Here is a 15,702-nt window from a genome sequence, read left to right on the forward strand (position 1 = left end):
ATAATAGGGTGATAAATCTTATTGAGAGGCCATTCATGTCAGGAAAACCATCAAGTCACTCAAGTCACCACACCCTATGATATGCCTCAAAGCCATCCAATTGGAGTTGTACTTCAAAGCAAATTTCTGCTTCAGTTAGAGAATTGGTTGTGATGGGTTGATTCAATTGAAACTATATTGAAGATTTTGCAAAACTTTACACAAGTCTGTATTTATGCCAACTCCTTCTTGGTTCATATGTTCTTTAATCTCCAAACCTATTTTCATTGTCAAAGAGAGAAACACAGAATTGTGTGTGTGTGTGTGTGTGCATCTACTTCCAAAACTGATTGATCAGGTTTGATAGAGTCACCTTATTGGCAACATATAAATTTAATAAATAAATAAATCATGTTCATGTTCTGCTAATTACAAGCATGTTCACAACATACGATTACAATAGGTACAACTATTATTAATATTGTACCTTATGACTAAATTATGTTCCCAAAAGAAGGGAAATATGTACCTCAGGGTCGAACTATGGAATCCTTGATGCTCTTTGAATTTGGTTGTTTGCCTGTATTAGCCAACTAGGTAACATCATCGGTGCTAATGAGTGTAAGGAGCGAAACTAAGAGTGTAACTAAGACTCACAGTTGCCAGACTGCCTGGAGAACTGAATCTTCTGTATCCAAATCCATTTATAAAATCATGAATGCTTCTACTGAATTTAGCATTTCTGAAGACAAATAGGGTAATTAAAAGAATCCAATTACTCCAATGCATCTAAAATTAATAGTGGTTTAAGTTGCATAAATTTGAGCAGCAAAGTCTTTTCTAATACTGCTAACAAAATTAGATAGTAGGCAACTCGGCAATTGCTCAGCTTAAATAGTGTTATCAAATAAATTAAAAATAAGGTTCATTTATAGGAATAAATAAGTTTTTCATACTTACTAGCCATCAGCTGAAGTTCTGACCAGAAACTCCAGCTTAGAGAATAGATATGAATATTACATATTTCATAAATTAAGAACCCAACTCCATGCCTGAGGAAAATTTGGATTTTTATAGCTTTCCGAAAAGCCAGAAAGATTGTGGCCAACTCAGTCTCAGGGTGTAGTGTTCCAAAGAGCAGGATCTGTGATAGAAAAAGGCTTGCTTCCTGGATCCTGTTAGATTATATTCTTGAATAGATGATATCTGGAGGATGCCTTTACTATTTGACTGATGGGACAAGTAGAATTGGAGAAAGATGGTCCCAAAAATAATACAGCATGAGGCCAGAAAAAGGCTTTATAGATAAGAAGCAGCACATTGAATTCTGCCCAGTAGTATAATGGAAGCTCACAGAGAAGCTCACAAAGCACAATTGTAAAATGGCTATATCAAGGTGTGCATATAGCTCCCCGCATAATCATATTCACTCAGGAGATAACCTGAGTGACTTTGTTCAGTGCCCATTAATCCAGGAAATGATACAATTGAGACATAAAACAAAGTTTTGCAAGCCCTCCTGGCCATGTGCTCCTCAGACAGGAAATGTCGAGGAGGATCCCAAATGCTTCTGGGTCATCCATCCAGAAGTAAAGATATTACTGTATCCAGAGAGTCTTTAAAAATTCAAGGCCATTCAGGCTTGCTAGAGTTGAGCTGAAGCCTGTTCTTTCCCATCCAGAACCCAATAGTCTCCAGAAACCAAGAAAGAACCTCAACAGCATCACTCGCTCAGCCTGTAGCAGAAGTATATAACTATAATCAGCATATTGATGATATCTTACCTTGTGGCATTAAATGACCTCACCCCGTGGCTTAATATTCAAGTTAAACAGGAATGGAGATAGCATCGTGCTTTGAGGGACCCCACAAAGAAGTTCTGGGTTGAATCTTTCTCTCTATCAACACTAGCTGAAGCTGATCCCTAAAGGAGGAGAACCAGTGCAAGATTGTGCCCCCACTCTTAAATCCCAAAACCTGTCCAGAATATTGATATCAAAAACCACTGAGAAATTAAGAGAGCTAGGATGAGGCACTTATCCAATCCTACCTGCACCAGAAGTTATCAGAAGTACAATCAATGCTGTTTCATCTCATAGCTGCCTCTGAAATCTGACTGAAAGGGATTTGGATAATCTACATCGTATAGGGCTTTCTGAAGCTTCAGCAACATGTCCTTTTCAATAAACTTCCCCCAAAAGGAGAGGTTGGAGACAGGATGAAAATTGTCCAGTATGCTCGGGTCCAGAAGCAATGGCTTCTTCTTCTTCTTTTTAAATAAATATTTTATTAATTTTCTATTTTTACAAACAAGTGCTTAATAGACAACGTGTTGACTGGGTCCATTAGTAATTCCGTGCTACATATAAGCTTCTTCAAACTAAATCCAATATTACACCATCCAATACATCCTCTCTTCTGGTAATAAACATTTTTCCACATTAAGCAAATACAATTCTTATTGTTGTTAATAAATGTACAGTTGAATACCAGCATTTATTACAGTTTTCTATTAGTATCAATGATATCAGTTTAAAATATCTTTTCTAACCAAAACCTATCTTAATTGTATTTGCACTCAATATCCATTTATTCAGTCAATGTCCTATTTTTACTTTTTTTCAGTTTTTTTTAATAAATTTTTATTGAATACAAAAGAAAGAAAAAAGATTAAAAACGTTGAACATGGTAAATCATCTTTGATATACATCTCCGTCTTGTCAGTCCATACTATACATTAACTACATATGATATATCTATATACAGCTATACATTCTTAGTATCTGCCTCTATTTATATCTTTGCTGTTGACCCCATTCTTTTTTCCCTCCATTTGTAAAATTTATTCCAGATTCAATAAAATTCTGTTTCTTCCTGATTTTTTAGTCTTTTAGTTATCTTGTCTAGTTCTGCGCAATACATAATTTTCTTTATTAGTGCTTCCCCACTCGGTGCTTCCATTGCTTTCCACTTTTGAGCAAATAGTATCCTTGCTGCGTTACCACGTGTATGATTAGATATGTGTCACCTTTATTTACGTTTTTTCCTAATATTCCTAATAATAATGTCTCAGGCTTATATTGGATGCTTTGCCTAGTCATTTCTGTTACCCATTCCCAGACCATCAGCCAGTTCACCTGTGCTTCTCTACATGTCCACCATATATGAAAAAATGTGCCCTTTTCTTTTTTGCACTTCCAGCACATAGGTGAGTATCCGTTATACGTTTTGGCTAATCTGGCCGGGGGCAGATGCCATCTGTAAACCATCTTGTACAGGTTTTCTTTATATGATGTCGCCAGTGTAATTTTGTTATTTCATTCCCATACTTGCTGCCATTGATCCATATTTATATTATATCCTAAATCCATTGCCTATGTCAACATTGTTTCTTTAACCTGCTCCTCATATAGCTTATATTCCAACAAGTATTTATAAATATTCTTAATTTGTTTTTTCTCCGGGCCTAGCAGTATTTTATCTAACCCCATGTCTTGTCTGTTAATACCCCACTCTTGCTTATCCTTCATGTATCTTGCTTGTATCTGGAGATAGGACCACCATTCCAAGGCTATTCCTTGTTGTCTTAACTCTTGTTTTTGTTTTAAGTGACCTTCTTCTGTCAAGATGTCTTTATATATAATAGCCTTATCTTTCCTATACAGATTGGGATATGTGACTGCCTCTAGTGGCGATAACCAAACTGGAATCTTTGTATAGTGTTGGTGTTTGACTATATTCCAGCTTTTTATTATTTCTTGCCGAACCTTATGTCTCAAAAAATACTGGTGGTTTCTACTTTGCCCTGTCCATATATGAGCATGCCAACCCTGCTGGAGATCGTAACCCTCTAAATGTAGGCATCTTTTATTTTCTAAAGTAATCCAGTCTCTAATCCACGTCAGGGCCGCTGCTTGGTAATACAGCTCCCAATCTGGGAAACCTAAACCTCCTCTCTCTTTGGCATCCTGTAATGCCTTTAATTTTATTCTTGCCTTCTTTCCTAACCACACAAATTCTAAGGTTAATTTATTCAACTCCTTGAATAATTTCTTGTCTAATTGAATTGGAATGTTCTGAAACAGGAATATCATTTTAGGTAGAATGTTCATCTTCACTGCAGCAATTCTCCTGAGAAATGAGAGGTGTAAATTTTTCCAAATCTACTTTTATATTCTTTACCAATTTGCCATAGTTATCTTCTTTAATTGATGAGCAACGTGCTGAAATAACTATCCCTAGATATTTTATTTTAGAAACTATTTGTATACCTAATTTTTCTCCAAGGTTTCCTTTTTGTATATTAGTCATATTTTTTGCAATAATCTTTGTTTTATTTCTATTTATTTTCAAATCTGCCAAATCTCCATACTCTTCCAATATTTTGAATAGCTTCTGCCCTGATTGTTCTGGGTCTTCTAATATAAATGCTAAATCATCTGCATAAGCTTGAAGTTTGTATGTTTCCTTCTTAATCCTAAATCCTTTAATCTGCTCTTCTTGCTTTACTACTCTGGCTATGACTTCTAATGTATATATGAATAACAATGGCGAGAGAGGACATCCTTGTCTTGTGCCTTTCTGAATATTGAATTTATCAGTGGCCTCTCCATTTATTATGATCTGCTTAGTCTGCCTGTTTGGTAGAAACCCATTTTGATCAGAATGTATAAAATCAATTAAATAATTTTTAAATCTCTCTGCCATTATTGAGGCAAAAGTTTTATAATCAGAATTCAATAATGATATAGGTCTATAATTTTGTATCCGTGTTTTTTCCGCTTCTTCTTTTGGTATCAATATTATATTTGCCTCTGTCCAGGACTTAGGTATTCTAGCTTCAGTTAATACGATGTTAAAAACGTCTAGTAAGTATTGATTAAGTACACTTTGTTGCTCTTTATATAGTTCCGCTGGTATTCCATCTGGGCCAGTCGCCTTATTATTCTTTTGTTTGCTTATAGCCCTGGTTATTTCAGTCATTCTTATTTCCTCATTTAACATAGATTTTATTTTCTCCGTTATCTTCGGTATATCTGCCTTCTCTAAGTATTCTATTATCCTTTCTACTTTTTCCCCCTCATTCCTCTTATATAATTTTTCATAATATCTTTGAGCAATTCCCCTTTTAATAGTCTCCTCCCCCTGAATCTCTCCTTTCTCATCTTCCAAGTTAATGATCCGTAGCTTCTCTTTCTGTCTTCTTAATTTATATGCCAGCCATCTTCCTGGTTTGTTCGCGTGCTCAAAATTATTTTGCTTAGCTGTAATTTTTGCCTGTAATTTTTGTGCTAACTTTTCCGAATCCTCTATACAAAGTTTATGTTTAATTAGATCCATTTTGTTTTTCAATCTTTTATTTTCAGGATCTCCCTGATAAGCAGCCCCCAAGCCTTTTCCCTTTTCTCAGCTGTAATCTTCAAAAGTAAAAGCTTCCAAGGCCAGCCAGAGTCTTATTTAAATGGGCTTCGAGCCAGGTTTCTTTTAGGCATAATAGGTTGTAGTGCCGTAAACTCACCACTATATGTCATTGATGCCCTTTTCCAGGTTTTTTTTTAATCCAAAACTTATATTGCAAACTTTCCAAGTCTCTTTTAAAAAAAAAAGTCTTAAAAGCACTTTTAGTCCCCAAATTTCATATGTATGTATGTATGTATGTGTGTGTGTGTGTGTGTGTGTGTGTGTGTATGTATATATTAATTCCAAATTGTAGTTTTCTCCATTTTCCCCAAGTAATTAAATCGCCACTTTTCTTTTCCTGAGGGAATGGGGAAGAAATTCCCCTTCCCTCTCTCATTGGGAGGAGTGCTTTGAGCAGTTTTTCAGGAAAACGTCTTAAAATCATAAAGACGGGATCAGGTTTCACCCAGTTTCATCCACGTTGCTGTAATGTTGCTTGTTGGTGCTTATTGCCTTCCGTTGTCAGCAGCTTTTGACTGGCTACATGAATGTAGCACAGTCTTTCCCCCACCAGTTTGGAGGGCTTCCTAGGATCAAACAAAAGGGCTGCTGCCCTCCTGCGATCAAACGAGGGTCCCCTCCTTGCTTGTTGCCTTTTCGGGGCAACTTTTGACCCTCTCCAAGGTCCCCAGAGGGGCAAAATTGAATGTGAAAGACAGAGCCCCATCTTCCTGCGTCCACTTCCCTGCGATGTCAAAACCGGAAGCCCAGCAATGGTTTCTTAATGAGGGGAGAATCCACCATCTCCTGAACATCAGCAGTACTAATGAATTCACCATCCTCAGATATGCTGTCCTTTACAAGAAAATAAAAATGCTAAATGGGGATATCTTAATGGGAGAATTTAATAGAAAAAAGAAAATAAATGAGAAGAGATTACATGAACCATGAAAGTTGATTTTAGCTGAATGAAATATAGTTGCATAGTTTGATAAGGTCATACAGAATTAAAAGCTCAACTTTTGATAGAAAGTTTGAAATTGGAAGAAGACTGAATTGCATTTTAAAGATGGTCCCCAAGTTCAATCACTTATGCTTGAGAAGTAACCCTTTACCAGAATATCTTTTGATGGTGATCACAAGGTTGAGGCAGGAAGTTACATAGCCAGTTACATAGCCATAAACAGTTTTTATTTATTTTGTTACACTCCAGGTCTTCCTGGCTTTCTTCCTGAGGGACATTATAGCAATAGCACTTAGATTTATATACCACTTCATGGTGCTTTACAGCACTCTCTAAGCAGTTTACAGAGTCAGCATATTGCCCCCAACAATCTGGGTCCTCATTTTATTGATCTCAGAAGGATGGAAGGCTGAGACAACCTTGAGCCGGTCAGGATCAAACTGTGGTAGTCAGCAGAATTAGCCTACAATACTGCATTCTAACCACTGTGCCACCATGGCTCTTACACGTAATCTGGCGTAGAATCTGTGCAAGTAGTCTGAGCATTGCATCTCCTGTACTTTTTCTACCTTTTGCAGAACAGGTTGATGCCATGTAATAGTAACTGAAGTAACTGGAACTTACCTTCTGGTTAAAATGTAGACATGAGCATGATGCAAAAAAATGTATTTTGCTCCATTATAACACATATATGTACCTGCATAAAATTTTATTTTTTAATTTATCTTTCATACTTCTTAACCGCCCATCTCCCTCGGAGAGAGGCTCTTTATCCTAGTTTGGGTGATGCATATCCTTGGAGAAGGATGATGTATAAATAACCATCTTGCTACATTGTTAGTTTAAATTGTGCATCTCATCATAGCAGGGGAATGGGACATAATCTAGTAATTTATTGCATGTTCAGTCTGCCAAGAACAGAAACACCCTTTCTTTCCATACCTTTGACTCTTTCAATTGTGATGGTATCTTATATATTATGCTGACCCACATTTAATCATGATTTATTAGATAAATCATTATTTGCTTTTGTGGGGCATACAAAGTCATAGCCGAACATTAACAAACCCCAACTGTTGGATTTGCACAAGGTATGAAATAAATCGTATTGCAACTTAATGCAAATGTGAACACATTTAATCATCATACTCACTGAATTTACCAAATATTGGTCTTGTGATATATTTCTGATTAGCAAATCATGCAAGCAGTAAACAAATTAGGAAGTGATATCACCTGAACATTTTTACATTTACTTATGTTATCATATTTCACATGTGTTTTTTTGCATGTATGTGTTGGCATTACAGATGATATGAGATCTGACAGTCTCCATTGTCTTTAACTGCAGATATATGGATATTTTTTACAACAATTATTTTCCTTAATATGTCATGTTACATTTTATTCAATCTTTGGTTTGTTGTACTGGAACAGAAATTACAATATAGCAAAGAAAGCATATTTAGATATTAATTTATGATAGTTCTGTAATACTTTTTGACATGTTACCAATATGCTTTGTAAGATTTGGGGAATAATCTGTATTGGGTGTCAAACTGCCGGCCCATGGGCCGATTGCATCATATGGAGGCCGTGCCCACCCCAGCTCCAGCAATGCAAAAAAAGTCACAATACATCGTGACATGTCACATGACGTGGTGAGTTTGACACCCATGATCTATATGGAGAGAATACAAAAGTCAGCAACCATTTCTGAAAAGGAGTTTATTATAAGATGATTTATTTAGCAACTGTTTTATTACATTTTCCATTCTCACCTTGTTTGGGACCAAAACATTATCTTCCTTTTCTTTAAAAAGAAAAAGTGTCAGGAGGAAACCTTCAAAATTTCATTTCCTCAAGTGCATAAACTGCTGTGATGTTCATAAAATAAAAACACCATTAAACTCATTAATCCTCCTAGAAGATCATTCCAAGGGATTGTGAGACACCTGGGAGATCATTTGAATGCCAAAAGGTCATCCTTCTTTAAGAGAATGGCTGTAAGCAATCAGAACTCCTGTTGAATCCAAGCATATCGTAGCATGTCCCAAGGCAATTCTTCTTCTTTGGTGAGAAACTCCACCTTGGATGGCTCACTTTTTTATTATATACAGAATACCCTCCAGGAGGAGAGGGGGGGAAAGGAAAGTCTTCATTATTTTATCAATTATAAATGTGAAATATGCAGCTCCTGCTACATACTGCTACAAGGAAAGTATATATTTAGCTTTGCACAGAATGACTGCAAATTATTCCACAAGAAATGTAGCTAGTGAAAATGTATGCTACCTATATATTTGAAGCTTAGTTTTTAATCAGCATGCTCAACTATCTTTAGTTACTTCAGATTCTTTTATGGAATCCTTCAGGAGAGAAATATGGGACTGACCAAAGCAAAATAAAGTAAACATTTGTTTTTCTACAGTGGGAAATTCTGTCTGTACCTATTAATAGTATGGTTCAGTCTGTTTTATGGGGCTGATTCCTTCCAAAGAAGTAGACATTAACAGGAATTTTCCACAGAGAAAGTTTTTTCCTCAGGACTTCAAAAAATAAACAAAGTAGAATGAAACTTGGAAATAAAGCAAAAAAAGATATCTTCCAGATATGCAGAGGAGTTAAGAGATCATCCCACATAGGCAAAATGCAGAATTACTCTGTGGGGAAAAAGTTATGATGTATTTCTGAAATAAAGAATGAAGGTCTGAAACGCATTACACATCATGCCACATAATGTGTATAAACAATTCCTTCCTTCCTTCCTTCCTTCCTTCCTTCCTTCCTTCCTTCCTTCCTTCCTTCCTTCCTTCCTTCCTTCCTTCCTTCCTTCCTTCCTTCCTGAAAAGAAAATCTAGAAACTTCCAGTCTGGAAACAGGAAGACCATGAGTACTAGTTGCACCTTAGGGACAAAACCAGGTGAGTGTCGTTAGGCCAGTCACTTTTTCTCAGCCCTAGGAAGGAGAAAGTGGTATACCGCTTCTGAAAAATGTTGCCAAGAAACTGCATTTTTAAAACAGTCTCCAAGAATCAGATGTGATTCAATAGAAGGGAATTCACCCACTTTTTAATTTGAAAGTAAGGAAAACTCTGTACCCCTCTCTCTATATGCTTAATATTTGTATATATCTCCATGTATATAATTACATCTGCTGATGGGCCTTCTGGAATTCTGTATATACATTTTATATATATTCATGCCTGGAACAGGGCTTACCTCTCTTCATATGGCATTGTACTATGGGAACTCTTCAAGGCTCCCAACTCATAGCCATTGGTACCTGGAGGCTGCAAATAGGAAAACACAGATTTAAGCTGAAACTTAGAAAGACAGATTTGATTTGCATACATAAAATCTTTATCTCTAGATGGGTTCATATTCCCCCAAATAGAGTTGGCTCAAAATTTGGGGATTCTCAGGACTTGCATCTCATTCTGGAACTTCCAGTGAGTAACACTGTAAAGAGACCCTTTGTGTATGGATGTTGGCCATTTTGATTTAGGAAGCTTTGTGCATTGTCACCTTGTGGCTGCTTTATTAAAACTTGTCCTATACTCAGGGCCTTCTCTGAAGAACATCTGGAACTTTCAGCTGGTACAGCATGCAGCTGCACAAGTAATTGTGGGCAGATTGAAATTTGTCTGACACATTGTAACTTTGCCTAACACATTGTAACTTTGTAACTGCTTGCCAGTCAGGTTCCAAATGCAATTCAAGTTGCTGGTTGTCAGCATAAGAGCCTATATGTCTGGATACGATGAAACGTTCCCCAGGTTGAATCTGCTCATCTAGTGAGATCAAGAGGAAAAAGCTTGTTAATGGTATCTTCTCTGAGGAAATATAATCTACAGAAGCTTATGGATGAGCCTTATTGGTGATGGTCTCACTTCTATGGAATAGCATGTGTATCAGTATCCAATGTATCTCCATTTTATTGGGCTTTCCAAAGATCATTAAGACTTGGCTGAAAAGCATGGGGAGACATCTAGATTAATGTATCACATATGTGCATGATAACTTGTTGGTAGGCAGTGTTTTGTGCAGTTCAATTTCTTAATGCCATGTTTTACAATTTTGTAAGCAGCTCAGAGTGCAGAAATTGAATGGAATAGAAGTGTCACAAAGACAGTCAGCTAAATGCTTGGGGAAATCACATATTGTTAGGTGTTTGGCCTAGAAAATGCCCTGGTTCTGGTTCGTGTTCCAATCCCTCTCTCCAAAGAGGAATCTATGGCAGCTAAAGAACTGCATCAAAAGTTAATTCTGCAACCTTTATAGTGAGGCATTAAGTCTAGATAGTAGGAGGTTCCTGGATATATGGTAGATGGTAGTGATTACTATTAATGCAAAAGCTGGTAGTTGTTTTTTCCATAGCTGATGGGCCAGAGGTGCACAATACATCCATTCCGAACTGACTTCTGGCATAAAATTTTGTCTAGTTTTGTAGAAAGACTAGCTCAGAGTACTCCTATCTTTGCATCTATGCACAATCATGTATGCTATTCACTGTCCTCAATGAGATAAGAGGAACTACAATCACTGAATAGAAGCTCTGAATTTTGATCAACCTCTAATATTGATTTAGTGCTCATATACCTTATATTTGTGTATATCCTATCAATCTATTCTCAGAATAACTGCTTACCAGTCACTTTGAAAGTGGAGGTTCCCTTCCAGAGATTCATGTCAGATTGCTGATTTTCTTTGTGGCACTTGATGTGTGTTTTAGTACTGCCTTTTCTTCCCCTCAAAAACTCTTAATGATAGCTTATCCCTGAGTACATCACTTCTCACTCCCAAGCAACAGCTGTCCTTTTGAACTGAAAAGCATGATAAAAAGTATGAGTATTACTTAACTGCAGGGATGATTATTTTTGTTTTTGTGTGTTTACAGATTAGTTCATATATCCTATCTATCTGTCTGTCTGTCTGTCTGTCTATCTATCATCTAACACTCCTTAACTTGATACTTTCCAATGGATGTGGTGGTCAGGAAAAGAATCCCAGGAGTTCTTTTCTCAACAAAACCTGAAAAATATAATATGCACAATATTTGCACAAGTTGCTGCCCTATTTGTGTAGGGGAGCTTACAGTTTCTGATGGGATATGAAGTCTGAAGTTCAAACCTCGCTCTTGTTATTCAATCACCAATTTTTCTTCCAAAATCCATTCTGGATATGTTTATTGATAATATTTGAGGCTTTAAGGTACAAATATTGCTGCAAATATTTTGTGATTAATTTTAGAAGAGGAATTGGTCTCTCTAGACTTGAAGAAATCTGAAAAGATACTGGATTTTTTTATTAAAAATTCAAAGCAACTTGCAGAAGATTACAAATATTTGATAATTTTTGGTCTGCTATGTTAATCCAGCTGCTGTATTGGATCACCTTATTGTCATGTTTAAAATATGTGTGAATTTTCCATTACTAAATCAAATGGTTTTCTAAACTTTGAGAACATAAATCTTTCAAACATATGAGTAAAGCTCATCGTTGGAATTTAGGACTATAAATTTTGTCTTATATGTATGTCTCCTTTACTCTTAATTGGTCTTATTTTTTAAAAAAACTCGAAGTTGTTGAGAATTTTAAAAAACATGGAGAGCCAAATTCTGTCACAGCAAAGTTTCCTATTTCAACACAAGTTAAACAAAAGTTAATACTGAAAAAACTGAAGCTGAAAGCAAATACTTCCAAAATATTATGTCTGACCTCAGAATATATTTTCTTATTTTAACTGATAAAAGGAAAAATAAAATGCAAAGGGTTTTTTTGCCACTTATATACTGAATGTATGTGTATGAGAGAGAGAGAGAGATCTCAAATTATGATGACATTATCCAAATATGGCACTCTCTTCTTTGGGTTTGTTAAAAGATTTAGAAGTAATGCTGGGAACTGAACAGTTAACACTTAACTGTCCAGAGTTAACACAAACACTGAATTCAAATGCAAAAACTTTGTTTTATTACTGCTATTCCCTGATAACAGAAAGTCCATAGTGACATTTGCAGGATTGGGCCAGTTCTAATTAAAAATCAAAATGGCATAAAAAGTTTTGGGAAAGGAGGTGTGTATGGGAAAGGCTTAACAATTGTCATTTCCCACTGACAACTCAAAAGCCATCATCCTCTACAAATGTTATTCTGTGGTAACATGATGATTTTGATGCAAGAAAGGAGTTTCAAAATACAAATCTGAGACGTTCTGGAAGCTAAACTTCAGTTTGATGTAGGAAAGGTTTTGTCCTTCATACATCCAGATTAACTATGGGTGGTTGCAGAAACTGAACTCATTTTCAGTTACATTGAGGAAGTGGACTTATCAGAAGGGTTCATGTGATGATTAATGTAATATTAAATTGGGTAATATTAAATTGGGCAACTGAGTTGATTTGCAACAGATTCAGGTTACACAGAAGGATGTGCTTCTTAACTGAACACTTAACTAATTTACAGGATTCAGTACCCCAGATGTGTTGATGACTACAAGTTTCGATGGTTTTGAGAAGAGATTTGAAACTTTTATTTTCCATATTTAACAGCAGTTAGTAATAAGGAAGTGGCAAGAAATGGTATATTATATGAGAACACACAAATAAATGTGAATTTATCATACATATGTGATGTAGCAAGATCAAAGATATATCAATGAAAAAAAATATCAAGGACACCATAGAGAAAAGAAATGGTTTAAACATCAAGAACAAAAAGTTTTAAACATATAGCTCTAAATGTTGTGATGCATCCTCCTGGATAAGCCTCAGAGTCATGAAGTCTCAGTGAACACACTGGAGAAGGAGAGCTTTAGTTCTAAAAAAGGAACCAGCACAAAAAGTCATGTGTGTAGATTCTTAAAGTTATCTAGCAAAGTGGAACTAACTGAGACTACTTTGTGAGTAAGGAATTAACAAATCCTTGGTGTGAAAATTAGCACTTTTTGACCATCATAATTTGACTTGGTAACTAATCAGTGGTGGGATTCAAATATGTGAACAACTGGTTCTCTGTGTGGATGCCACTTCCGGAAGTCCATTCTGAGCCCGGGCAACAAAAAATTAGCTATCGGTTTTGCCGAAGTGGTGTGAAATGGCTGAATCCCACCACTGTAGCTAATATATGCAAAAGGTGGGGCAGATTGGATAGCCCAGAAGTGTTGTGCAGCTAAATATGAAAATAAAACAGAAAAAGCATTAAAATAGAGAAGGGAAGAAGATGGAGTCATGAAGGGATCTTGACTGCCATCTAGTGGAAGAGCCATATTGCTCTTTTGCTTGCATGCAAAGGCTGGCAAGTCAGGACTCTGACATCTCGAGCTGGGAATGGTCTCTGCTTGAAATTCTGGAGAGATAAAGTCAACCTAGGAATGATATATTATAGTCTCCACTACGGGATTCAGCTCTCCTGTCACTATTAGCTAATCTGATTAGAGTGACTCAAGAGCATTTAGAGAACCAAAGGTTCTTGTCAAACAGTGCCAAGTTACACAGGTAGATCAATGATTTAATTTGGTATAAGATAGTTTATTTGATTTTTAATTAAAAAAATCCAAAGCATGGATGTCCAAAGCAACAAAAGTTTAGAATATTGAAATTATAGGTTGAAATACAGATAATCCTTGACTTACGGTTGTAATGAAATCTGCCCATTATTGCTGTAAGTCATGACAGTCATAAAGCCGGTCACCCATGTGACCAATCTGATTTTACAATTTTTTTTGCGACAATTGTTAAGCAAACTCTGTGGTTATCAAGCAAACTCATTGTTCACTAAGGGCTGTTTCTGCTGAAAACTGGAAGTACAGTAAATATGTCATAATTCTTGGTCACATGACCTCAGAATGCTGCAAATAGCCATAAATGCAGGCCAGTTGTGAAGTGCCCAACATGTGTTCATGTGACTTGGGGGGGGGGAATTGGAACTAGATTGTAAATACTTTTGGGGAGGTCCATTGTAACTTTGAATGGCCACAAAGTGACCAGTCATAAACTAAGAACTTACCTGTATATAATATGGTATTCATATATATTTTAACTCCTATTATGTAAATGTATCTGATCAATAAAGTAACACCACCACAGGGATGTCCACTGTCTCCCTTGTTATTTATTCTTACACTAGAGGTATTGGCTAGAAATATTAGACAAGATACGGAAATTAAAGGACTGGAGATTAAAGACCAGAAATATAAACTACAGGCTTTTGCGGATGACTTGGTTTTTATTTTAGAGGAGCCACTGGAAACACCCGATAAACTCTTGCAGAAAATTGAGAAATTCGGAGAAGTGGCTGGACTGAAAATAAATAGGGAAAAGACTAAAGTATTAACAAAAAACCTAACAGATAAACAGAAAATCCAACTTGCTAAAATGACAAACCTTCAAATAGTTAAAAAAGTTAAATATTTGGGCATTTATTTAACTGCAAAATATACTACATTAAAAGAAGATAATTATGAGAGATTAATGAAACAAATAAAAATAGACTTGGAAAAGTGGGGAAATCTTCAATTATCACTGCTAGGAAGAATAGCGACTGTTAAGGTGAACATTTTACCAAAGCTAATTTTTCTATTTCAAACAGTTCCTGTTAAACTGAGTAAGAATTTTTTTGATGATCAAAATGCAATGATTTTAAGATTTATATGGCAAAGAAAGAAAGCTAGAATCAAATGTAAACTGTTACAAGAAGCTAAAGATAGAGGGGGCTTCGGACTTCCAGATTGGAGACTTTACTATCAAGCAGCTATTCTGCTTTGGCTTAAAGAATGGATTGTATTGAGAAATAAAAGATTGCTTTACTTAGAGGGACACGATCTTCAACTAGGTTGGCATGCTTTTATATGGTATGAGAAAACTAAAGCGCATAAATATTTTCAAAATCACGCCATAAGAAACGTACTACTTTCAGAATGGGAGAAAATCAGACATAAAATATATATGAAAATATCTGAGTGGCTTTCAACAATGGAAGCATTTGCTTATCCAAACCTGATTAACTATGACAAACTGGTTAGTTATAAAGATATTTTGGATAAAGATGGAAAACTTAAGGGCAGGCAAACTCTTCAACAACAAGGTATTGACTTAACATGGTGGTCCTATTTGCAAATTCAAACAAGATACGAAAAAGATATAAAATCAACAGGATTTTACAAAGAACAGACTCCATTAGATAAAATTCTGTTAAAAACGGATGAGAATTTGATTAAGAAACTCTATAAATTTCTTCTAAATTGGAAGATGGAAGAAGAACAAGTGAAAGAGACAATGATAGTATGGGCAAAGAACTTTGGATATTCTATAGATTTAGAAGACTGGCAAAAACTTTGGGATAAAAATATTAAGCTTAC

Source organism: Protobothrops mucrosquamatus, unplaced genomic scaffold (assembly GCF_001527695.2).
Source record: "Protobothrops mucrosquamatus isolate PMUCROS unplaced genomic scaffold, P.Mucros_1.0 scaffold_19, whole genome shotgun sequence".
In the NCBI taxonomy this organism is placed as follows: domain Eukaryota; kingdom Metazoa; phylum Chordata; class Lepidosauria; order Squamata; family Viperidae; genus Protobothrops; species Protobothrops mucrosquamatus.